Source organism: Oryctolagus cuniculus, chromosome 11 (genome assembly GCF_051225735.1).
Source record: "Oryctolagus cuniculus isolate XC-2025 breed Fujian yellow rabbit chromosome 11, ASM5122573v1, whole genome shotgun sequence".
NCBI lineage: Eukaryota > Metazoa > Chordata > Mammalia > Lagomorpha > Leporidae > Oryctolagus > Oryctolagus cuniculus.
The window spans coordinates 122,011,172-122,036,119 of record NC_142877.1 but is presented as its reverse complement, the minus strand read 5'-3'; positions in this window follow the sequence as shown (position 1 = coordinate 122,036,119).

Genomic DNA, 24,948 nt, shown 5'->3' with positions numbered 1-24,948 from the left:
ACGCAGCCGTAAACAGGGGACGTCGCCGGGGCCTGGCGGGAGGCGCAGTTAGCAGCCCGGGCTGCGGCTCTCTGGGAGCCCTTGCAGCTCGCAGGACAAGACCTAGATAGGAATTTGCACCTGATCTGGGTCCATTTCAGCTGTTAGCCGGATGGTGGCTGCCGTTCCCCACCCTCACGCCTGAGCCGGGCACCCATGGGTGCGTTCCTGGGGAGGCTGGTGTGCAGCTGTGGGAGCCAGGGCCAGGGCGGGAGGTGAGCACCCACCCTGCCCCACAAAGCCCAGGGGTCTGTGACCCCAGTGCCGTCGGCGGTCCCTACCCTGGGGAGCAGACCCCGAGGGGGGCGGCCGGCGCTGCCTGAGCCTCCCACCCCCTCAGCCTCCGGCAGGGCCAGCCCCGGGGAATGAGCAGGTTGGCGCCCTCCTCGGCCTCTGCGCTCCTCTGCCCCTCGCTGGAGCCGGTCAGTTACCGCGTGCCGGTTTTAAAGCCACCTCGTGGGGGAGGGGGAGGAGGAAGCTCCCAACGCAGGTCTGGAGAGGAAAGACCAGGAAGACCTCACCGTCAAGACTGGGGCCGGCCCCTGGTGCAGAGCCATCTCAAAGCCACTTCCAGCCAGGCCCTGGGACCGCGGAGGGCTCAGACCTCCAGGTCACCGCCTGTGACCCTCAGACGTCTGGTTTTCAACCAAAAATCACGAGAAATGGGGGTGCCCAGCCCACTCAAAGGGGAAGAAAGACATCAACTGCACTGTCCCCAGAAGCATCCGACGGCCGACAACAGACGAAGGCTCCCAGAGAGACCGCAAAGGAGACAGGGACCAAGTCACGAAATCCTACAGTCAAAGCACCATGACCAAGATGAAAACTACGGAGCCGGCACTGTGGCGCAGCGGGTAAAGCCACCACCTGCAGTGCCGGCATCCCACGTGGGTGCCGGTTCGAGTCCCAGCTGCTCCCCTTCCCATCCTCGTGGTCGGCCGGCAGTCTCTCGCTCCTGTGGCCACAGCCCTCTGTTCTAATCATTTGTGCCACCATAGTTTCCCAGGTTTAGGTGCGAGAACCGTGCAGTCGGTGTTCATGCAGGTCCGGCGACTTGCTGACACAGCATCTTAGAACACCCAAGGGAAGTTCAAGATGTTCCTGGAAAACACATATGACACAAAGCCTGCACAGATTTCAGAACGCTTTTCCACCAAAGTGAGCAGCTTTTAACTCCACTTTCCATGAACTCTGTGACTGTCGGCGCTGTGGCGCAGCCGGTTAAGTCTGCAACGCTGGCATCCCATATGGACGCTGGTTTGAGTCCTGGCTGCTCCACTTCCGATCCAGCTCTCTGCTGTGGCCTGGGAAAGCAGTGGAAGATGCCCAAGTCCTTGGGCCCCTGCACCCACGTGGGAGACCCAGAAGAAGCTCCTGGCTCCTGGCTTTGGCCTGGCTCAGCCCAGCCATGGCGGCCATTTGGTGCTGGTAGGTTTTCCTGCCTTCCTTCCCTCTCTCTTTCTTTCTTTTCCTGGACTATGCATCGTGCTCTTCCGCTCCGTTTGAGAAAACAGGTTCTCTAAAGAAGAGTAGGAAAGTGTTGCTAAGTTCACAAAGCGTCTTGAGACGCAGAGAATTAAAGATGCGCCACGTTTGTCAGCCTAAATTATTAGATGTGCAAGGGCCGTTTAAACGCTGCCAGGTCTGTTTGCCAGTCACACAACCGGAGTACAAGAAAGGAAAACCAAATATACCACATACATTAATTCCACTTAAAACGCTTAAGGGGATGTAATTATCTCGGTTTATAAATAGGATCAAACATTAATCAAAGTTGAATCTAAAGGGATGAAAGTGTGTTTTAATGTGTGGTTTTGATAAAAGAAATAATAACTTTCAGATCGTAAGTGACTCTGGGGTCGTCTTCTCAGGGGACGGGAGCGGCTCTCCAGGACGGGGACGTCACAGGGACCAGAGAGCAGCCAGAGAAGCACGGGCGCCAGCGCCCGCCTCCCGGTGCTCCTGCTGCCCTCTGTGTCGTCGGCGTCCTGCTGTGTCGTTTCTCAGCCGCTGCGCCCGGCCACGGCCGCCCCACGGCACAGGCTGCTCCCACCGCGCCTGGCCACGGCCACCTCACAGCACAGGCTGCTCCCACCGCACCTGGTCATGGCTGCCCCACGACACAGGCTGCTCCCACCGCACCCGGCCACGGCCGCCCCACGGCGCAGGCTGCTCCCACCGCACCCGGCCACGGCCGCCCCACGATGCAGGCTGCTCCCACAGCGCCCCACCACGGCCACCCCACGGCACAGGCTGCTCCCACCACACCACCACGGCCGCCCCACGACACAGGCTGCTCCCACAGCGCCCCACCACGGCCACCCCACGGCACAGGCTGCTCCCACCGTGCCCGGCCACGGCTGCCCCACGGCGCAGGCTGCTCCCACCGCGCCACCAGACTCCCGTAGGACGTCTTTGTCATAGAGACCGTCAAAGCCAGCTTCAGTTCAGAACCACCTGCTGTCCAGGAAGAGGAAGGGGAGGCACCGAGCCAGGCCCCCCAGTCCCGGGGCCCCGGGGGTCATGCCCTGCAGCCCCTTTGGGGCCCACGTGTGAATGTGGCCTCATGTGGAATCGATGGTGCTAGAGAAGCCCAGCAGGTCCCCAGTTTACAGGGACAGTGTCAGGGCTGGGGACAGTGTTGAGGACTGGGGACAGTGTCGAGGACTGGGGACAGTGTCAGGGCTGGGGACAGGGTCAGGACTGGGGACAGTGTCCAGGACTGGGGACAGTGTCAGGGCTGGGGACAGGGTCAGGGCTGGGGACAGGGTCAGGACTGGGGACAGTGTCAGGACTGGGGACAGTGTCAGGGCTGGGGGCAGTGTCCAGGACAAGGACTGGGGACAGTGTCAGGACTGGGGACAGTGTCAGGACTGGGGACAGTGTCGAAGACTGGGGACAGTGTCAGGACTGGGGACAGTGTCAGGACTGGGGACAGTGTCAGGGCTGGGGGCAGTGTCCAGGACAAGGACTGGGGACAGTGTCAGGACTGGGGACAGTGTCAGGACTGGGGACAGTGTCGAAGACTGGGGACAGTGTCAGGACTGGGGACAGTGTCAGGACTGGGGACAGGGTCCAGGGCTGGGGACAGTGTCAGGACTGGGGACAGTGTCAGGGCTGGGGACAGTGTCAGGACTGGGGACAGTGTCAGGACTGGGGACAGTGTCAGGGCTGGGGACAGTGTCCAGGGCTGGGGACAGGGTCCAGGACAAGGACTGGGGACAGGGTCCAGGGCTGGGGACAGTGTCAGGGCTGGGGACAGTGTCCAGGACTGGGGACAGTGTCAAGGACTGGGGACAGTGTCAGGGCTGGGGACAGTGTCCAGGACTGGGGACAGTGTCAGGACTGGGGGCAGTGTCAAGGACTGGGGACAGGGTCCAGGACAAGGACTGGGGACAGTGTCAGGGCTGGGGACAGTGTCAGGGCTGGGGACAGTGTCCAGGGCTGGGGACAGGGTCCAGGACAAGGACTGGGGACAGGGTCCAGGGCTGGGGACAGTGTCAGGGCTGGGGACAGTGTCAGGGCTGGGGACAGGGTCCAGGACAAGGACTGGGGACAGGGTCCAGGGCTGGGGACAGTGTCAGGGCTGGGGACAGTGTCAGGGCTGGGGACAGTGTCGAGGACTGGGGACAGTGTCAGGGCTGGGGACAGTGTCCAGGACTGGGGACAGTGTCGAGGATTGGGGACAGTGTCAGGGCTGGGGGCAGTGTCCAGGACTGGGGACAGGGTCCAGGACAAGGACTGGGGACAGTGTCAGGACTGGGGACAGGGTCCAGGACAAGGACTGGGACAGGGTCAGGACTGGGGACAGGGTCCAGGACAAGGACTGGGACAGGGTCAGGACTGGGGACAGGGTCCAGGACAAGGACTGGGGACAGTGTCCAGGACTGGGGACAGGGTCCAGGACAAGGACTGGGGACAGGGTCCAGGACAAGGACTGGGGACAGGGTCCAGGACTGGGGACAGGGTCCAGGACAAGGACTGGGGACAGGGTCCAGGACTGGGACAGGTTCCCACAGTGCCCGAGTCCTTGCACAGCAACAGCTGGAGCTCCCTGGCTTCCCACAGTGGGGGGGGGGGGGCTCTCCCTCTTAGCCCTGGAGGAGGGGGCGGGGCCTGACTCCTCTCTATCCCCCCACCCTCCACCCCTCCCCTGAGGATCTTGAAGGCACTGAGGTGAAATCAGCTCTGTGCAGGGGTAGAATGGGGGGGGTACCGTGGAGCTGAGGGCGCTCAGCCTCCTGCGCCTGCTCTCGCCTGCCGCCCCCCTGTCCTCAGGCCCAGCGGGGGCTCCAGCCCACGGCCAGGCACAGGTGAGTCCGAGCCGCACACCCAGCTCAGGGGACACTGCTTCCGAAGGGCTGGAACAAGGGCCCGGGGGTCCCTAGAGCCCCCACAGCCAGGCCCACAGGCCGGCTGGGCGTCTCCAGTGCACCTGCTGTGTTCACACCTCGCTCAGGAGCCGTCTTCCCCCGGCCCCATCCCCCTCGGCTGCTGCTCTGTCCACAGGGAAGAAGAGATGGCGGTAGACGAGGCCGACGGCAAGGGGAGGAGACGCCACCAGGACAGGGAGAGAGAGGCGGGGCCGGGGGTGCCGCCCCCACGGGGTGCAGCCCGGTGACAAGAGCTGGTGACGCCCAGATCCGAGGGACACCGCTGTGCTCCGTGCTGGAGGAAGCCCCACACAGGCGCTAGGCTGCTGTCTGCCCATGGCCCCTAGGGCTTCGGCTGGTCCCACCCCCAGCCCAGCCCAGCCCAGCCCCTGTCCCCAGGCGCCCCACAGGTGCTCTGCCAGGCCCCACCCTCTCGGGCAAGATCTGCCCCCTCCCTCTGTGAAGACACCAGCACCCATGCCCACCGCCTGTGGGTTCTCCAGCTCAGGTCGCATTCCTTTTCTTAAAAGAAATTTAGTTCCTTTGAAAGTCAGTTAGAGAGAGGGGGGGAGACACAGAGAGAGGTCTTCCATGCACTGGTTCCCTCCCCACATGGCTGCAACAGCTGAAGCCAGGAGCCAGCAGCGTCTTCAGGTCTCACACCCGTGTGCAGGGGCCCAAGCCCTCGGGCCACCTTCCACCGCCTTCCCAGGCCACAGCAGGGAGCTGGGTGGGAAGTGGAGCAGCCGGGACTCAAACCAGCGCCCCCACGGGACGCCGGTGCTGCGGGAACTCGGCCTCCTAGTGCATTGGCAGGGAGTGGCTGGAAGGGGGAGGCGGGACTTGATCCCAGTGTCAGATGGGAGACGCAGGCATTCCAGGGTGGCTCAGCCTGCTGCCCTGCGCGCGCTGTGTTCCGTGCTGCGGTGTTCCCAATGCCCGCGGGAGGGCCGGGCTTCCCGTCCGTCCACACCCTTCCTCCTGTTCCCGGGAACGCTGCCCGGTTCCCACGGCAGCCCTGGCTCCTGTCGCCCACACGGGCGGCAGCCACGCGTCCCTGGGAATGAAGGAAGGGCAGTGTGGCAGGAGCAGGACTCGGGGCCTCAGGCAGGGAGCAGAGCCGCCCACGACGGGGGGGGCGGGGAGGGGGCAGGAGCTCGCCCAACCCCCGTGCACTCTGGTTAGCCTCCTCAGTCCACCCTCAGTAAACCACGTTGTTTCCAGCCACCCAAGTCTGCACCCCGACTTACGACAGCGACAGAGGGTGACAGCCTGCAGGCTCGTCCGGCCCCCACCGATGAGCCCTGCACACCTGGCTCGCCTTCCCCTCCAGCTCGAGGTTCACGGGAAGCAGCAAGCCGGGGAGATCCCAGGACGGCCACCCTGCCCTCGGCCTCCCTCCGGGAACACCTCGCTGGGCCTCGCGCGTCCACTCGGCCATACGACCCCTCTGGAGCGGCTGTGCCGGCCATGCGGGGTTCTGGTCTTCGCGACGGCTCCCGAGCAGGGACGTACCAGCGTTGCAGAAGACTTTCCGAATCTTCCAATTAATGGCATCTTAATCACCCCGGCCCCGCCCAGTCTCCTCGTGCCTGTGCAGGATCATCCCGGGCCGGACGGAGGCGCCAAGGCCCACCTGAGCCCACTCCCGTCCCCCCTGGCAAGCCCTTTAATTAGGCTGTGCAAGCCCCACTCTGTGCATCCAAGGAGCGCCGGTTTAATCCCTTTAGTGACAATTAAAAGCAGGGCTTTGCCACAGGTTGGGGAGCAGCTCCGGAACACGGCTCCCCCCCCCCTCAGTTATTGTCTTTCCTCCTTCTTTCCTTGGGCTCCTTGTTGACTTTCAAACCCTCATGGAGGGGGGGGGGGACAAACAATCGGGCTCAGGAAGGTTATGTCCTCACAGCTGGAAGCCACACGGCCTGCAGAGCCTCACCCCTAGAAGGTTCTGTGGTGGTTCCGTGGCGGTTCCGTGGCGGTTCCGTGGCGGTTCCATGGCAATGCGGGCTCTCGAGAGTCGAGAGGCTCGGGCTGGTGGCTTCCCAGTGCCCCTGCGTTGTAAGGACCCCACGGGCACAGACAGGCTGGTGTCTGTCCACGCAGGAACAGACAGGGAGAGCCTACAGGGACCAGCAGCCCTGCTCCGCCCTCCCCCCACCATGCAGACAAGGAGAAGGGGGCTCAGGTTTCCGAGCCTGCTTCCCACGACCACCAAAGCCACCGCCCAGAGGGGGCAGGCGTAGGGCGGAGAGGGAGCTGGGCTGTTCCAAGAGGGGGCCGTCCCTGCCTGGGGGAGCCACACCACCCCTCCTGCAGAAGCAGCCCACCCGCATCCCCTCTTAGCTCAGCCCCCCAGCGGCAATGCCAGCCGCAGCCAGAACCCAGATATCCCCAGCCTGAGGGCCAGTCCAGGCAGGAGCCCCGCCCCGCTCTGCAGAGGACCACACTGCCTGGCTGGGAGACGGGGTGGGGCCTGGAGATCGGCCCTCCCCACCCCAGGGCTGTGGCCACGGTTTCTGCCCCCTGGAACCCGTGCTTGGTGGGGACGGAGTTTCTGTATGGGAGAGGCGACTTCCGTGAATGGACAGAGGTGACCACGGGCATCTGCCACAAGGGCCAAGCGGAAGTCGGCACCCGGCCCTCAGCCCCTCCATGCTTTTCCTTACGAAGGACCCAGCCTCCAGGAAGTGGGCGCCCCGCTGCAGGAAGTGGGCCTCCATCACAGTAACAGGAAGTGGGCCCTGTTAGAGTGACGGGAAGTCAACAGGAGGTGGGCGCTCTGCTAGGAGCGGGAAGCGAGCTGACCTGGGGGGAGGTCAGGGACACACTTGGGGTTCACCAGGGCTCTGACTCCAGGGCAGCAGGGCCTGGAGTTGCTGGCAACAGGAACGAATCACCGCCTTGGTCACCTCAAAGGCCCCGCCCAGACCCAGCACTGGGGTGGAGCCGTGGCCCAGTCCCAGGAGGGGGAGATGGACTGGACGCTGGCTGGACCACAGCTGGCCCCAGCTTCCCCACGTGGAGCCCAGGGGGCACGGGCGGTCTCAAGGGGGATGGAAAATAGGGGGTGGGGCAAGGTGGTCCCTGGGGGGACGGGGGTTCAGTAGGAGCTCTGCTCCCTCTGCTGGGCCTGAAGAAGCCCAGACGGGCAGCGCCAACTCCCGGCAGCCCCGTGGAAAGGCAAGGCTGGACTCAGAAACGGGGGAGCCGGGGGTCCACTTGCTTCTTCGGCTGTGACTCTGTGCAAGAGCAGCCCCAGAACGGAAGCCAGAGAGCAGAGAGCCGCGCGGACCAGGCTTAGCTGGGCAGGGAGCCGCAGCAGGAGGACCCGGGGGAGCGAGGACGGCCATTGCGTGAGAGGGTGCAGGGGGCCGAGAGGAAAGGACGGCCATTGAGTGAGAGGGGGCAGGGGCGGAGAGGAGAGGACGGCCATTGCGTGAGAGGGTGCAGGGGCGGAGAGGAGAGGACGGCCATTGCGTGAGAGGGGGCAGGGGTGGAGAGGAGAGGACGGCCATTGCGTGAGAGGGGGCAGGGGTGGAGAGGAGAGGACGGCCATTGCGTGAGCAGGTGCAGGGGCGGAGAGGAGAGGATGGCCATTGCGTGAGCAGGTGCAGGGGCGGAGAGGAGGGGACGGCCATTGCGTGAGCAGGTGCAGGGGCGGAGAGGAGGGGACGGCCATTGCGTGAGCAGGTGCAGGGGCGGAGAGGCTCCGGAGGGTCCCTGTGGAGGGAGTGACCGCACGGCTGAGTCGCCCAAGGAAGTCGCCCCGAGCAGAGTCCAATAGACAGGGCGGACTTCCTTCGAGGCTACTGCAACACAGGAGAGCGCGCTCAGCTCCCGGAAGGAGGGTCAGCCAGCCTCGGGGTGGGTAGTGGGGGAGCGGCAGACATGGGGGAAGATGAACAGGCATCCGTGTGTGCATGTGTCCCTAGCGACTCAGAGGCGGCCGCCTTCCGGCAGGGCCACCATCTTCCTTGGGGGACACGTGTCCGAGGGGTGGCTCCCAAGCCCTCAGCAAGGTGTCCCTGGCCATGGAGGACTCCCATCTCAACATTGGCAACCACAGGCGTTGCTCTGGGAGGAGGAGGCCCAGCGGGGGTGGGGGGACGCTGCGGCCACAGTGGGCAAGCTGCAGGCTCGTGGGAAGGTGAGGGAGCCCAGGTCAGCACAACGCACGACGCCTAGCACAAAGCTGACCGCAGCTGGGAGCACTCCCGGCTCCGCTCTGGGACTTGGAGCACCACGCCCGGGGACAGGCAGAGGCGGCAGGGCGAGCGGGGGTGAGCCCACGACCTGTGTGTGGCCCCTGTCCAGTGGCAGAAAACCAGCCCTGGGGGCCCCACGTCTCGTGGTCAACACTCTTGTCTGTGGTTTGCACAGCACCAGCACAGAACACAGGCTGAGCATCGGGAGTGTGCGGAGGCCAGCGCCGCGCCACCTTGGCTGCCGCACGCGGTTATAGCGCTCTGCTTCATTACGGGGGCTGCTGGCCTCTGGCGGGGCCCGATTTACCAAGCAAACCTCAGTGCACCAGGTCCTCCCAGGCAGGCCTGGCGCCCCCTGCCCTCCAGACACGCACTGGGGGCGTGGGGAGGAAGCCCGCTGTAGATCGGGCTGCACTGTGCCCACTTCGCGCTGTCAGCGTCCGCATGCCATCGCCCGGGACACCCGGGGCTGGACAGGGGCAGCAGCGTGGCTCCAGCTGGGCCTCCTGGTTGCTGTCCCTCCCTCACCTTGGGCCTCTTTCCTCATTTTACACCCTCATGGGCTGCCCCACACCAGCACGGCCTTGCGGGCAGACAAGCCCGTAGCTGTCCCACCGACAGCCCGCGGTAGCTGGTGGCGGCGTGAGGAATCGGACATCTGACCCCAGCGAGTGCCCCCTCTTCCTTTTTCTGAAATTAAAATCAATACCGTCAGTCTCCGCACAGGGCCACTCGTGCCCGGCACGGGAGAACGGCCAGGGGGCGCCAGCACCTGTGTGGGCCCGGGTGTTCCCCAGGCCTCGCTCTCCAGGGAGCGCCTGTGCCCACACTGGGCGTTTCCTGCGTGCCCGGCCAAGGCCGCACAGTCAGATTCTGGCAAAGCAGGCCTGAGGGGCAGCATCACCCTTGACCTTTGTGGCGGTGCCGGGCCCTGGGACGCGGCTCTGAGGACTCGGGATGGTGCCGCTGCTCCCTTCTGTTCTGCCAAGACCCCCCTGCATCCAGGACGCATGGGACCTGCCCTGTCGCCATGGCTGCCGGGACGGCATCGGTGTCCTGGGAGCGGAAGTCCCAGTGTCCACGTTGCTGATGGCTGGAGGAGCCCCAGTCCCCCCAGTCCTGCTGGGAGCTGCCAGGCCGATGATGGCCAAGGCCAGGGATGAGGTCCCCTGCCCCGCCCACCCCAGGGCCGCCACCGCCTCCTGCTGTGGGTGACCGAGGCTCCCTCTCGTCCCAGGAGGTCCCAGTGCCGTGGGTCAGATGGCTTCCTCCCAGGCTAGGAGCACCAGGTTTTGCTGGGTCCCAGGAGAGTGGGTGGCAACACGGCCGAGAGCAGACTGGGAGAGCAGGCAGGGGGGGCCCAAGCGTCCTTGGCTGTGGCCCCCTGGGGGTGGGAGCAAGGGGCTCCTCCGCCTGCCGGGTCCTCTGGTCCCGGGTCTGATCCTCGCGGGTGTTGGCTGGGCCGCAGGACAAGAGGGAGCAACAGTGAGCCGGGCCTCGCCTCTGCCCACAGGGCTCCACCACTGCCCCAGGAAGCAGCCAAGGCCAGCTGTGCTCGGGGCCCTGCACAGGGCCTGCAGCCTCGGGCCCAGCCCGGTGGGATCATCCCCCTTCCAAGGAGCCAGATGCCTCTTCCTTCGGGGGGAGCCCTCTGTCCAGGGAAGCGTGGAGGGAGCGGTGGCTGGGAGCCAACACCACATGGGCCGAGGGGGAGGCCCCTTCCAGCTGGGCACAGCCCCCTGAGCCGGGACACGCCGGCTGCTTCTCCCGCATGTTTCACACGGTCCACACAAAGCTGCACACACGTTGTCCACGCTGCCTTTCACAAGGGGGAAATGGGGGTGAGAATCCAAGAGGTGCGGTGGCCTCTCCAAAGTCCCGCTGTGGTGCCGGCACGGCCTGGGCCGGGGTGGAGCGCTGGGGTGCCGGGGTCAACGCCCCGACTCCGGCTTCCTGCCAAGGCAGCCCCCGGGAGGCAGTGCTGGTGGCGCCAGCGACTGGGTCTCTGCCACCCGGGACCAAAGAGGGAACGCATGAAATATGGGTATTGGGCTGCACGTGGGCAGTGCGCAGGTAATCCCAAAATTCCCAGGTGGCCTCATGTACAGGGAGGCAACACCCCTCACCTCAAAAAAGGAGCCAACAGCGGGGGGTGGGGAATCCGCGCTCTCTCTCCCCTCCCCCTCCTCCCTGTGGACCACGGCTGCAGGTGCTCCCTCTCCCCCCACCCCCACCCCTCCTCTGGCCCACTTGTACCAGGTCTTTCCCTGTGTGGGGCGGCTCACCCCCTCACCTTTTGCGTGAATTTCGCTATCACTTTGTGACCTTATTCGTGTCTGCACCCCAAGTCTTGTCTTTGGCGAGGTAAGGGCCTGAAGAAAGACAGCCACACCCAAGCCCACGTCAGTCTGACTCCAGAGCCTGCCTGGGTTAAGTTTTTTATTTATTTTCATTTTATTTGAAAGGGGGGAACCTCCCATCTGTTGTCCCAAACCCTCAGCAGCCAGATCTGAGCCGGGCCAAAGCCGGGAGCCGGGAGCTGCACCTGGGCGTCCCACACTGCGGCCCCCTAAGGACCACACCAGCAGGAAGCCGCAATCGGGAGCGGAAACCAGACCCCCACCGAGGTCCCCAAGGCAGAGCAAGCCCTCCCAGGGCCAGGCCCCCCACCCTCAGCTCCACGTGCCCTGATGAGCCACACAGCCGAGGAATTCACCAACTGGCCCCGGGAGGTTCTCCAGCAATCGGAATCACCTCACAGGGTCTCGCCTCCGGGGATCCCGGCCCAGGACGGGAGGCAGCTGCAGCCTGCGTGTGGCTCCCAGACCGGCTGAATCCCACACGGCCGTCATGGAAACTCCCCAAGACTACAGCATCGCCAGCCAATCAGAGGAAGGTGGTGAACACCACTGACCAATCAAGACCGTGGACATGAGCTGAACACCCGCCTCTCAGCCACAACTTCAACTCCTAACCTGTCGGCAGCCCGGCTCCTCGATCTGTACTGTGCGGACCATTTGTTAAATATGTATTTATTTGAAAGGCAGAGTTTTAGAGAGGGAGGAAGAGAGAGAGAGAGAGAGAGAGTGCTAGAGACAGAGAGAGCTAGAGAGAGAGAGGGAGAGGTCTTCTACCGCTAGTCACTCCCCAGATGGCTGCAACGGCCGGAGCTGAGCTGATCCGAAACCAGGAGCTTCTTCCTGGCCTCCCAGGAGGCTTCAGGGGCACAGGGACTTTCCCAGGCCACAGCAGAGAGCTGGATCAGAAGTGGAGCAGCCAGGACTCGAACCAGCGCCATAAGGGGTGCCGGCACTGCAGGCGGTCTTTACCCGCCTCGCCACAGTTCTGGCTCCTCCTCCTTCCTTCCTCCCTGGTGATCGGCTTTCTGTGCGAGAGGCGAGTGGACCCAGATCTGCAGACCCGGTTAGCGAGCTGCTCAGTGACACAGCCGGGACCCGGACCCAGGCGCTGCGACACGGAGACGGAAGTCCCAAGCGACATCTTAATGGCAGCACCAAACACCCACCCCAAGAGCCTGCCTATCCAGAACGTTTAAATAAGACGAAAGGGTGGCTTCCGGCTCCACGCTAGGGTGCTAGGTGGCCGCGCGCGAGAGGTTCAGCCTCCCTGGGCTCTGGCTGAAGCAGCGCCCGCAGGAATCTCCTCGGGACTTGCTGGTCGCTGCCAGCCAGGGCCACACTCGCGGGTTACCTGGCACCTGCAGGGTGCCCCGCAGAGGCGCGGAGGGCCTCCGCCCACAGAGAAGACAGCCTGCAGCTCCCGCGCCTGCCGGTTCGGTCTGTCAGCTGCCGTCTGTTTGCAGCTCGCCTGTCCTGCTCACCAACAGCGTCTGTTCTCAGATCCTCCTCTGGATCCGCTTCACCACACTGCCTGCTCCCCGTTCGAGGAGGCAAACCCGGCTCTGGTGGGTGTGCACTGTCTGAGAGGCACGGCCGCCGCTTTAAGAGCGACACTTCGACTGCCTCTCACCACAGCCCCGCTCCTTCCCGAGAGCCCTTGGGAAGACGCTCCCCCTCCCAGGCCTGGTTCAAGGACACTTCCTCCTTCCTCGTGCACAGTCCAGCCTGCACCCCTGGCGTGGGGTCTGTCTCCCACACGGCGCCCTGGCCACTCCTCGCCTTCCCCAGCGAACAGTGGCTTCCAGTTCCACACGTCTCTCTCGTCCTCCCTCTGGAGTCTTCGCAACCCTCCATCTTTTTTTTCTTTTTTCAAAGATTTTATTTATTTATTTGAGAGGTAGAGTTACAGACAGTGAGAGGCAGAGACAGAGAAAGGTCTTCCATCCGATGGTTCACTCCCTAAATGGCTGCAAGGGCCGCAGCTGGGCCAGTCTGAAGCCAGGAGCCAGGAGCTTCTTCCAGGTCTCCCACACGGATGCAGGGGCCCAAGGACCTGGGCCATCTTCCACTGCTTTCCCAGGCCACAGCAGAGAGCTGGACTGAAAGAGGAGCAACCGGGACTAGAACTGGCGCCCATATGGGATGCTGGCGCTACAGGTGGAGGATTAACCTAGTGCACCACGGCGCCGGCCCCCGCAACCCTCCATCTTGATCTGCATTCAGCCCCAGGGACGGTGCACCTGCGCTGGCCTCTTTGGTGCCTTGAATGGGTGGGTGGACTGACCAGAGGCTCTGTCCCTGTCCCTGGTGCTGAACCAACAGGGAGCAAAGCTTGAGAGAGGAGAGAAATTTCAGTCTGGTGATCGCTGAGGACAGTCACAGCCTCTCCGAGTCTCTACAACGCCCGCCCGCTGGCCGGGGAGCGTCGGGGATTCAAAGGAATCAGAAAGAAGTCGCGTGGAGGACGGGGCGGCTGCAGGTTGGCCTCTGGCAGGAGAACACGGGGCTGGCTGCAGGCTGAGCGGTCATCTGGTCCGGTTACTGTGCAGCCTGTGCCCAGCAATGCTGTGCTCTTCAGGGGGTTTTTATGCTGGCAAAGTGGGCGTCAGTGTTCCCTGTGCTGGGCCCGGAATCCCCCTAAACAAAGCCCATCAAGACAACACCGGTCAGCCCAGGGCCTCCTGAGGGCGGTGCCTGGACCCTTTTGGGCTGGCTGTGCCACTCCCTCGGCTCAGGCAGGGAGGCCAGCAGGTGCACCCCAGCCCTGTGCCAAAGGACTCGGGCTGGGGAAAGGCGGCCGGACCACGATGGCCAGAAGCACCTGCTCAGCCTTGTTGGCTGCAGCTCAGCCTGCAAGTCCGCGGTGACCCCCGGCCGGACCTTGTCCTGCTCCGAGCCTCGGTCCCCCACCTGTACCTCCAGGGAGTGGCCCGGGGGGCCCCAGAAGCTCCTGCCAGCCCTTAGAGTCTCCCCTCGCAACAGACACATTAGAAATGGGCTCACAGACAAAGCTCTGAACATCCACCCAATGACAGGACGTCTAGAAGGGAAAACGTTAGCGCTGAGAAAGTCAAAAACAAAGCAAGAGCCGGCCCGTCGCCGTCGGAGTTGCTTTGGTCTTCTGGCCGCGGAAGCTGGCTAGTCTGCTCTTACTTGTTCATGGCAGCTCCAGCTACAAAGCAAGTGTCTCTGTCACACTGGCCGGAGGGGCCAGGACAGCACGGCCCCGCCATCAGCCCTTCCCGGAGGGGGTGCGGGTGGCCTCAGCCAGCCCGGGGAACCGTCCCTGGCAGGGTCAGTGTGTCCAGCAGGCCGTAGGTGGGCAGCGCCGAGAGAACTGGCTGCTGCCCCTGCAGGTGAGTGGAGAAGCCCCCACCCTCGCCGCCTGCCAGGGCCGCGTCTCCCCTGGGGGAGGGATCTGAGCTCCGCAGGAGGAGAGACCTTTCTGTAGCTCAGCCTGGGAACTTGACTTCCTGATACCCAGACAATGGCCTCCATCCCCGCTTCAATGAGGCCTGATTTTGGCTGCTGGGGACTCCTGGGGTTCTCCTTGGCATTTGCATGGTGGTGATTAGGGGCAGCAGGGGGTTAGGAGCTCACAGTGTGGACCCCAAGTCCCCCTGCTCCTGTCCCAGGCAGAGCACCCCGCCTGTGCCCACTCCGCTAGCTCCTGCCAAATGAAAGGAACTTAACAAAAATCCGACGGAGCAGCAGGCTGAAGACGCGGCACCAAGGTGGTGACAGAGTGAGTGAGAACATCGGGGGAGAGGCGAGAGGCGCTGGGATTAGGGGAATCTGTTCCCGAGAGCAGGCCTCTTTCTTCTTCAAAGCTCTGGTGAATCAAAGTCTCCCGGGGAGAGGGAAGTGGGCGGGGGCGGACTGGGCTGAGGGAGGGGAGGGAGAGGCTTCCTGAGCGCGGCTTAGCTCCCCGCGGCCAGCACTCGCCACGCCTGCACAGAGGAGGGGAGGCAGCCCAGCCGTGGGCCTGTGGCTCTTCTCCGCCCTCCTGAAACACTCAGGCAGCATTAGACACACCCCGCCGCGCTCACCAGACGGAAAGGTGAGCCCCCAGATCAGTGCCTCTCTCTGCTTCCCAAACCCAGGGTGCGAGAGCAGGCCGCGGCGGGAGGACCCACGCTGGGGCCCGGAGGCCTCGGGGCAGCGCTGCCCAGGCTGATCTTGGCCCCTGGGGCCCAGCCATCTGCTGGCAGCCACGCCTGCAGCCTCACAGACCACGCAGGGACCCCCCCTCCCCGGCTTCCCCCCAGCTCGCGCGAGCGCTGCGGTTCCAGCCAACATCTCGCCGGAACGCTTCTGCGTGGGGCGGGCATTTGGCACGGCAGTGAAACCGGTGCGTGGGCGCCCGTGTCCTGTATCGGCCTGAATGCCCGGGTCCAGTCCCGCTTCCTGCCGAGGCGCACACCGGGCGCAGTGGTGATGGCTCAGGGACGTGGCACTGCCACCCTCGTGGGAGAGCCTGAATCCAGTGTTGGCTTCCTGGCTGTAGCTCGGCCGAGCTCTTGCTGTTGCAAGCATTTGGGAAGAGAACCAGCAGACAGACTCCCTCCGTCTGTCTCTCTTTCAAATAAATAAATGAAAGGTGAGAGCAAAAACACCCCCTCGTGCCGCAATGGTTACCCAGGCTAAGAAGCAGGTGGGGGCCGCGTTTGGCACGGCACGGAGCTGACCATCGGGACGCCTGCGTCCCACAAGCCAGGACCAGGGTTTGGTCCAGGACCCAAGCACTGACTTCCTGCTTCCCACGTCGGGCACCTGGATGGAGTCCCAGCTCTGTAGCTTCCGCCCAGTCCAGCCGTGGTAGCGCCAGCACTCGGGAGGGAACCAGCAGAGGTTCTCTCTCTCTCTCTCTCTCTCTCTCTCTCTCTCTCTCTCGTGCTCGCTTGCTCGCTCTTCCTTCCATTTTTAAATAACAAATAAGTAAATGTCTCCTTAGATACAAAAACAAAACTTTCTACAACCCGACAGAAATATGCTCAAATTTACCTAGAAAAATAAATAACCAAGAATAGCCGATAAACACTGCAAGCAAGGAAAATAACAGAAAAAGGGATTTTTCATGACAAACAGGAGGCTGCTTTATTATTCAAAACAATGACAGCGACGTGGCTGGAGTCGGACAAGGAGAGATAGAGGAAGAATAAAACCAGAAGCAGATCAAAGTCAGTGCAGAGCTTCAAGGGAACGAGATGGCTCATTTGAGAAACGGCCGAGGAAACCGGTGAACAATTATTCAGCCAGAAACAAAGTCCGATCTTTATCTCACAGCACACCCAGGAAAAAGAAAAGAAAATCATGAAACTGACAATAAAACAAAATGTAGAAGCCTGCGAACCCATCTCAGAGCAAAAAAGATCCTTTAAGAACAAGAAAAGCAAATAAATTCACAGGCAAACATGCATTAAACTGAATAACAATAAAGCATAACTAATAAAAAAGAAATTTTGCCACAAAATTAACTCAAACAACTCAGAGTCAGGGAAAAGTCTCATCTCAATCTATGTTAATATCCCTCATGCATAAGATATTCCCAGAAAGCAACAAGAAAATTAAACAAGAGCCCAAGTGCACAAGAAGCGGAGAATGACCCGGTATTCAAGAAAGGAAAACGAAAAATTAACAAAGGAAAGGGAACAGCAGGGTCCCAGGTGCAGCACAGTGGGTCCAGGGGCTGTGCAGGGCCGGCATCCCATGTGGGCGCCGGTTCGAGTCCCGGCTGCTCCACTTCCGATCCAGCTCTCTGCTGTGGCCTGGGAAGGCAGAGGAAGATGGACCAAGTCCTTGGGCCCCTGCACCCGCGTGGGAGACCCGGAAGAAGCTCCTGGCTTCGGATTGGTGTAGTTCTGGCCGTTGCAAACATCTGGGGACTGAACCAGCAGATGGAAGACCTCTCTCTCTCTCTCTCTCTCTCTCTCTCTCTCTCTTTCTCTCTCTCTTCCTGTCTCTGCCTCTCCTCTCTCCATGTAACTCTGACTTTCAAATAACTAAATAAATCTTTAAAAAAAATTGGGGACTGAACCGGCAGATGGAAGACTTGCTCTCTCCCTCTCTCTCTCTCTCTCTCTCTGTCTCTCTCTCTCTCTCTCTCTCCCCCTCAAATAAGCAAACAACAGCTCCAGCAGTCATCAAATGCACTCGTGCTCCCTAGTAAAGGAATTTTTCTCCTGTGTTTTTCTTTGTTTTTCCTTCAAAGGCTCACTTGCAGTCAGGGAAGCTTCTAGAACATCCAGGCAGCGTGGAGGAAGACGTGGCCCGGCCAGGTGGGCCGCTCCGCCCACCATCTCCACCCAGGGGTCAAGGCAGGCCGGGGCCCTCACGCCTCCATCAGGCTGCGGCTCCCGCAGGGCTACCCAGCGGGCCTCTCCAAAGCCACCGCCCCTGGCAGCCGACCGCGGCCATCTCCCAGCAGCTGACCGCGGCCATCTCCCAGCAGCTGACCGCGGCCATCTCCCGGCCTCTTCCCTCTCCCCGGCACCGACGGCACATTTGCGTTCTTGTGCGCACACTGTGCACCACACACCGGGGCGGAACCGCAGGCGGCTCCTCCTTGGGGCTCTGGGCATCTGTCCTGGCCAGTGGCCTTGGACTTTGTCGTCCCAGAATTCTCGGCCTCCCTCGGCCTCCCTTGAACGCTCCCGGTTCACCCTGAACCTCCCCTTTACCCCACCAGGCAAGCATGGCACGTGGGGCCGCCATCTTCATGGGTGGGGGCGGCTGCACACATTCATAACAGGATTCATTCGTGTATCTGAAAGGCCGAGGGACAGGGAGAGACAGAGAGATCTCCCATCCGCTGGCCCACTCCCCAAACGGCTACACCGGCCAGGGCCGGGCCGGCGGAGCCAGGAGCTCCGTCCAGGTCTCCCACACGGATGCAGGACGGATGCTCTTGGGCACCTCCTGTGCCTGGCAGGTGCATCAGGAAGCCGCCTCGCAGGGCCGGCACCGGCGCACCAGCGCGGGCTGCACCGGCACCCGGCCCAGGCTGCCGGCATCTCGGGAGCTCCGTGTGCCCATGCTGGCGGCCACCCTGGGGACCGCAGAGGACCCCCGCGTCTGCCCGAGGGCTCTCGGAGCGGGGTCCCCGGCAAGAACCCCAGGAAGGGCAGTGCCGGGCTGCCTGCTCTCTCCTCTCTCCGATCCCACAGTTGATTACAGAAGAAAAGCAAACTAATTAACCTTCTGAAAACATCCCTCTAATCAATCACATATTTTATGGTTTCATTAGCTATGGGGCCAAACTCAGCCAGGCAATCATATTTAATCCCTTGCATATTGATTTATAAAGGATAGTTTATGGCCACCTGCTCATTAGCAATGTGCAGTAGGATTTCTGCTGCAGGTTAATCCTTTCTCGTAATTAAACCACGTTAGGACATCTCAGGACAACGCGGGGCCCTCCCCGCCTGGTGATGGATGGGGCTGCTCTTTGCGGGCAGGAACGGGCTCTCCCCGGAGGTGGCCTTTCTGGGGCGCTGTGACTTGATCCGGCTTTCGGTGAGGACCCGTCCGCGGCTGGTGACAACCCCAGCAACGCTTTGCATGTCTCGTCTCCGCGGAGTTTTCCGTGAGGAGCGAGCCCAGCTCTGGGTGCCCCGGTCTGAGCGTTTGAAGTCCAAACACTCCGACTTCTGAAACTCTGCGCATCAACACAACGCCCGCCAAGGGGGAATTCCACACAGGACCTCACGTGACAGCTTGCAGTCAACACGCACGTGCAAAAAAAATACTGTATAAAACATGTGTGTGTTGTGGCTGGCGCTGTGGCACCGCAGGTTAGGCTGCCGTCTGCAGCACTGGCATCCTGTATGGCCGCCGGTTCCTGTTCCGGCTGCTCCACTTCCCATCCAGTTTCCTGCTGGTGCACCTGGGAAGGCAGCAGAGGACGGCCCCAGTGCTCGGGCCCCTGCACCCGCGGGGACACCCGGATGAAGCTCCTGGCTCCTGGCTGTGACCTGGCCCAGCCCTGGGGAGTGAACCAGCGGATGGAAGCTCTCTGTCTCTCCCTCTCTTGCTGTAACTCTGACGTTCAAATAAATAAAAAGGGCCCGTGCGTGCTCTGTGGATAAGGTGGACACGAGACAAAAATGGGTTTTGTGCTCTGGCCTGGGTTGCACCCCCGGACCTCTTGCTGTGTGTGTGCAGAGATTCCCAAACCCAGCAGAACCCGAAACTCCTCCGGCGCCGGGACTTCAACTGAGGGGGGCTGCACCCACACGCGTTACGCTGTAACCCCCTCCCGCCCGGCGCTCTCGGCCTCACACGCACTGCGGTCACCGCCACCTCAGCGCCTTGAACTGCGGCCGCCGGAGGGCACTGTCATCGCGGCCACCACCTCCCCTGCCAGGCGTTGCCCCCCACCCCCGCCAGGCTACCTTCCCTTGGTGACCCCGCCTGCCCCCCACCCCCGCCAGGCCACCTTCCCTTGGTGACCCCTCCTGCCCTGCCCCACCCCCGCCAGGCCACCTTCCCTTGGTGACCCCTCCTGCCCCGCCCACCCCCGCCAGGCCACCTTCCCTTGGTGACCCCGCCTGCCCCCCACCCCTGCCAGGCCACCTTCCCTTGGTGACCCCTCCTGCCCCCCTCCCCCGCCAGGCCACCTTCGCTTGGTGACCCCGCCTGCCCTGCCCACCCCCGCCAGGCCACCTTCCCTTGGTGACCCCTCCTGCCCCCCACCCCCACCAGGCCACCTTCCCTTGGTGACCCCGCCTGCCCTGCCCACCCCCGCCAGGCCACCTTCCCTTGGTGACCCCTCCTGCCCCCCTCCCCCGCCAGGCCACCTTCCCTTGGTGACCCCTCCTGCCCCCCCCACCCCCGCCAGGCCACCTTCGCTTGGTGACCCCGCCTGCCCTGCCCACCCCCGCCAGGCACCTTCCCTTGGTGACCCTGCCTGCCCCCCACCCCCGCCAGGCACCTTCCCTTGGTGACCCCTCCTGCCCCCCCCGCCAGGCACCTTCCCTTGGTGACCCCGCCTGCCCCCCCCACCCCCGCCAGGCCACCTTCGCTTGGTGACCCCGCCTGCCCTGCCCACCCCCGCCAGGCCACCTTCCCTTGGTGACCCCTCCTGCCCCCCACCCCCACCAGGCCACCTTCCCTTGGTGACCCCGCCTGCCCTGCCCACCCCCGCCAGGCACCTTCCCTTGGTGACCCCTCCTGCCCCCCCCACCCCCGCCAGGCCACCTTCGCTTGGTGACCCCGCCTGCCCTGCCCACCCCCGCCAGGCCACCTTCCCTTGGTGACCCCTCCTGCCCCCCCCACCCCCGCCAGGCACCTTCCCTTGGTGACCCCTCCTGCCCCCCCCGCCAGGCACCTTCCCTTGGTGACCCCTCCTGCCCCCCCCACCAGGCCACCTTCCCTTGGTGACCCCTCCTGCCCCCCCCGCCAGGCACCTTCCCTTGGTGACCCGGCTGCACATTGCAGGAGACAGAAGCCATCTCAGCCTGGGCTCTGAAAGCCAGAGCAAGACAAGAGGGGCAGGAGGCTGGGGGTGGCCCCTGAGCTCCGCGCTCACCAGCGCCCCCTGGCCCAGCCCCTCCCTGGCTGCAGGAGAATTAGGGATTTTTACAGCTTAAACTAAAAAAAACACCATAGTAAATATCAAAATCTTAAGAAAAATGTCTTTTGGAAATTGTAAAATGCAACACACGATAAGTACCAAAAAAAAAAAAGTAAAACATATGGATGCTGTTAATTTGGAAAGGAAGACAGGCTATAAAACAAATTTCTCTACCCAAAAAGAGCGAAAGCTCATCGGGCTACAAGGAGAACAGGTAAGAAACGGGGCACTGAGGGGCCCACCCTGCTCCCCCTGCCCCATCACTCAAACCAGACCCTCCCGCCGCCTGGTCCCTCGGGGATCTCCGGCTGAGGGCACTGCACAGACCCCGGCCCCAGGCCTCCTTTTCCCAGGGCTCAGAGGCGTCCTCGGGCTCCGAGCTCTCTCCGAGACTGCCAGGGAGGCCCTGGACAGCACAGGAGGGGCGGCTCACTGGCCACAGCTCGCGGGAGCTCACGGGAGCACCGTCGGTGACCCACGGAGAACAGAGCGGGGGCAGAGCAGGAGAGAATCGGAGTGATCAGAAAAGCACCCTCTGGGCCGGCGCCGTGGCTCACTAGGCTAATCCTCCGCCTTGTGGTGCCGGCACACCGGGTTCTAGTCCCGGTCAGGGCACCGGATTCTGTCCTGGTTGCCCCTCTTCCAGGCCAGCTCTCTGCTGTGGCCAGGGAGTGCAGTGGAGGATGGCCCAAGTGCTTGGGCCCTGCACCCCACGGGAGACCAGGAGAAGCACCTGGCTCCTGCCATCGGATCAGCGCGGTGCACCGGCCGCAGCGTGCCAGCCACGGTGGCCATTGGAGGGTGAACCAACGGCAAAGGAAGACCTTTCTCTCTGTCTCTCTCTCTCACTATCCACTCTGTCTGTCCAAAAAAAAAAAAAAAAAAAGCACCCTCTGAGCCACGGGGCTCCTGGGCAGCTCTGTCACTGCGCTCAGGGCACAGCGAGGGACGGAGGGGTGGAACCGCCCTGTGCAGAACGCAGAGAAGTCAGGAAGAGAAAAGGGACCAGGGCCAGGCAAGAGGATGCCGCCTTGGCCACAGCTCCAGAGCCCACACGCCTGGGCACGGGGCGGGACGCACACGGGCAGGACACACACGGGCAGGACACACACATGGGCAGGATGCACACTGGCAGGACGCATGTGGGCGGGACGCACATGGGGTGCAGGGAGTCGGCAGCCAGGACAAAGCTGCTGGCCACAGAGAGCTGAAAGCGACGGGGGCAGAAACGGCATCTCCGGTGTTGCTGAAGGGCAGGAGGGAAGCGGGTGCGGATGGAATTCCAGAAGGTTCTCCCGAGGCGGGATCTAACGGCTCCACAGACACCCCTCACCCCACGCTAGGGAGGAGAGGCTCAGAGTGCCCACCACCGAGCCCAGCCTGCACACTCACCAAGTGCCTGCGCCCCACTTGTTCTAAAGAAGCCAGAATTGGGGCTGGCACTGTGGCGTGGTGGGTGCGGCCACTCCATGCGGTGCCGGCATCCCATGTGGGCTCCAATTCGAATCCCGGCTGCTCCACTTCCTATCCAGCTCCCCGCTATGGCCTGGGATAGCAGGGGAAGATGGCCAACTGCTTGGGCCCCTGCACCCACGTGGTAGACCCGGAAGAAGCTCCTGGCTCCTGGCTTCGGATTGGCACAGCTCCAGCCATTGCAGCCATCCGGGGAGTGAACCAGTGAATAGAGGATTTCTCTCTCGCCCTCTCTCTCTCTCTCTCCCTCTCTCTCTGCCTCTGTAGCTCTCCTTTCAGACAAACAAATGGATCTTACAAAAAAGAAGAAAGAGAAGAAGAGGGAGAGGAAGAGGAGGAGGAGGAGGAAGAGGGGAAGAGGAGGAGGAGGAAGAGGAGGAGGGGGAGGAAGAGGAGGAGGAAGGGGAAGAGGAGGAGGGGGAGGAAGGGGAGGAGGAGGAAGGGGAAGAGGAGGAAGAAGAGGAAGAGGAGGAAGAGGAGGAGGGGGAGGAGGCAGAATTGAGGAAAGAAAACCCAGAAAGCAGGTACCAAGCTTGTTCGCGACACCAGGCGAATTCTTCAAGCTCACGGAAGACGGAATCAACAAATGCTGATTTGGGTGGAAAAGCGTTTTTAAATCCGTGCATGGCTTTTCCATAATGCATGCTCTCCATGGCTGAAGGCCCCTGCCGGCTGCCAGTGCACAGTGTCAGAAAACACGTTCGTGGCAGAGACCGGAGACCGGAGACGCAGCAGGAGCCGCGGCGTGCGAGACGCAGCTTGTCCAGGACTCGAGCGTCGGCTCGGAACCTGCAGACTCAAGGTAGCTCCACGTTAACCAACCTGGACACTCACGCGGTCGATTCCAGAGATGCCTGAAGTCACTTAATTTCACTTGCGGTAGGCGAAACTCTTTTTTAAAAATATTTATTTATTTACTTATTTATTGGAAAGGCAGTGTGATGGTGGCGGGAGACACACACAGAGAGGGAAATCTTCCGTCCTCAATGCAGGGGCTGGCCAGAGCCCTGGACGCCATGCGGGTCTCCCACTCGGCTGGCAGGGGCCAAGGCACTGGGGCCGCCCTCCGCTGCTTGCCAGGTGCCTCAGCAGGGAGCTGGATGGGAAGTGGAGCAGCCGGGACTGGAACGGGCGCCCACGTGGGACGCCGGCCTCGCAGGCGGTGGCCTAACCCTCTGCACCACAACGCAGGCCCCGCATTTTAAAGTTTTTGCACTAAAATAAGCGTATCTTTCAATGCTGTTTTCCCATGAGCTTTCTGAAGCCTCCTCGCACACGTGCTGCTGTGAAAAGAACTAAGACAAATCAGGGAACGGAGACAGAACCGGAACCGCCACGGAGGCTGGGGCAGCGCCAGGTGACCACAGGTGTCCGGGACGTGCACCGGAAGCTCCGCTGTGGTCTCTCAGCAGCCGGCCCTGGGCAAACGTTCGGACACAGAGCTTCCCTTTTCTCTGTGACTGCCAGGTGTGACCGATGCTGGACGGGGCCCCCGAGCCCGGAGCCTCTGCCCAGTGTGGAGGGGGAGGGGCAGGGGGACCCCGGCTGACTGATGCCAGATGGGGCCCCCGAGCCCGGAGCCTCTGCCCAGCGTGGAGGGGAGGGGCAGGGGGACCCCGGCTGACCAATGCTGGGACAGGGCCCCAGAGACGCTGGGACGGGGCCCCAGAGACGCCGGGACGGGGCCCCAGAGCCCAGAGCCTCTGCTCAGCATGGAGGGGGAGGGGCAGGGGGACCCCGGCTGACTGATGCCAGGACAGGGCCCCAGAGACGCCAGGATGGGGCCCCAGAGACACCGGGACAGGGCCCCAGAGCCCGGAGCCTCGGCTCAGCGTGGAGGGGAGGGGCAGGGGGCCCGCGGCTCACCGTGGGACGCCCGCGTGGAGCTTCTCAATGGTCTCAGGCTTGGGAGAGGCTCGGCAGCTCCGGGCACAGAAGACCTGAGCTGACCAGGGGACTCCCCGAGCCTGGACGAACACGGCTGCCCACGAGAGCAGCGTCAGCAAACATACCTGCCAATCACCCTCGGAACGGATCTCACCGCCCACACCGGTCCGTGAACATGCAAGTCATGCACATAACACATGTAACATACAACATACACACGTGTAACATACAACATGCAGACACATGTAACACAATTCACACGTACAATATAAAAGCGACCACGCAGTGTAAAACATATGCATATGGAATATGGAAACACACATGTAATATGAAGCACACATGTGTAATGTATACTATGTGTGTAATACAAAACACGGATATGCATGTGTGATATAAAGCACACACGTGCAATATAAAGCCATGCATGAACACATGTGTAATGTGAAGACAGACATGCACACACGTGTAATATGAAGAGGGTGCTAATCCTTACCTGCACGCCACACTGGCTCTCGGGTGCTGCACTGTTGGCCTCACTCTGCCCCAGCCCCTTGCAGGAACCCGGGAGCCTCTGAGCCTCACCCCCGGGACCCCCAGACCCCCAGACCCCTGCGACCCCTGGGACCCCCAGGCCCTGGGGCACACGACTGGGTCTTGCCCCAGAATTCCTTGCTGCGCCGTGCACTGGGCCAGGGCCCCTCAGCCAGAAGTGCCTTCCACCTTGCTTCCCTTATTCTGCAACGGAGACGGAGGAGCCGCTCCTCTGGCCGGAACCTGCAGGTGTCAGGGAGAAGGGAAAGGCGTCGCCCGCTGTGCCAGAGACGCCGAAGGGAAAGGGAGCCTCACGGCACCTGGGGAGCCCGTGCTGGACAGGAAGACGCCGCTCTCTGCCCACGCTGCCGCCTGCTTGCCAGGGCCAAGGCGCAGGCAGAGCGCCAGGGGAGCAGCCGGCCTGGACCCAGCCCTGGGGGCGGCCAGGGGAGCAGCGGCCTGGACCCAGCCCCGGGGGAGCAGCCGGCCTGGACCCAGCCCTGGGG